This window comes from Buceros rhinoceros, unplaced genomic scaffold (assembly GCF_000710305.1).
Source record: "Buceros rhinoceros silvestris isolate BGI_N320 unplaced genomic scaffold, ASM71030v1 scaffold23774, whole genome shotgun sequence".
NCBI lineage: Eukaryota > Metazoa > Chordata > Aves > Bucerotiformes > Bucerotidae > Buceros > Buceros rhinoceros.
Window position 1 is genome coordinate 74,172 of NW_010410382.1, and position 874 is coordinate 75,045.

Below are 874 nucleotides of genomic sequence, written 5' to 3' on the forward strand. Positions count from 1 at the left end.
CCAGCGCAGGGTAAAATTGATCAGGGCTTATTTATTGATGGTTTGAACACTCAAAAGAAAGGAGAAAAAAAAAAGACGTTGCCATAGAAATATCAATAAAGCTCCCGGCCCCGCTGCGGGATGCAAGCACTGCACCTGCGTCCCCCTGACCCGTGGCCTTTGGGGTGGAATTGAGAGGGTCAGAGGTGGGTTTGGGGTGTCTGGGGTGGGGGGGCTGTGTGGGCTCAGCCACCCCGAGTGCCACTGGGTTTGTTGGTCACTGCTCTGGTCCCTGTGGTGCGAGATGGTGACCGCAGCAGAGGAGGGAAGACGCCTTTCCTCGCCTTTGCCCTCGCAGCCGGCGGTGTCCTCATGCCCGAGCCAAATCCTGGCATCATCAGTATCCCTGCAAGTCCTCAGTCCTCCCGCCCCGCATTCGTGGGGCTGTGACCCACACGTAGCTCCCTGGAGCCTCCATCTCTCCTTCCTAGCCCTGCTGCCCCACGGCCGGTGTTTCTTCTCCAGCTCGCCTCTCTTCAGCCTTCAGTCACACCCTCTCCTGCTGCGCGAGCAGCCCGCGCCGGCCCCGCCAGCGCTGTATTAAGTGGTCTGTCTGCTTGATGGATATTACAATGCACTCTTGGAGCTGGATTTTTTTTTTATCCCCCTCTACCCAAGTCCTGCCACGGTCTTTGATTTTGAGAGTGCAATTTAGTACTTGCAAATCATTGCCCAGCTTCGTTTTTGTGCCTGCAATGAAATATTAGCAGTCGTTAGGTGTCTAACTCGCTGCTAGTGCCTACAAGTCAGGTAGTTAGACCTCTGATTACTAATATCTCTGCCTGCAGCGGCAGGCACAAAAGCAAGCGTCGTCGTTGGCATTGGCAGACACGGA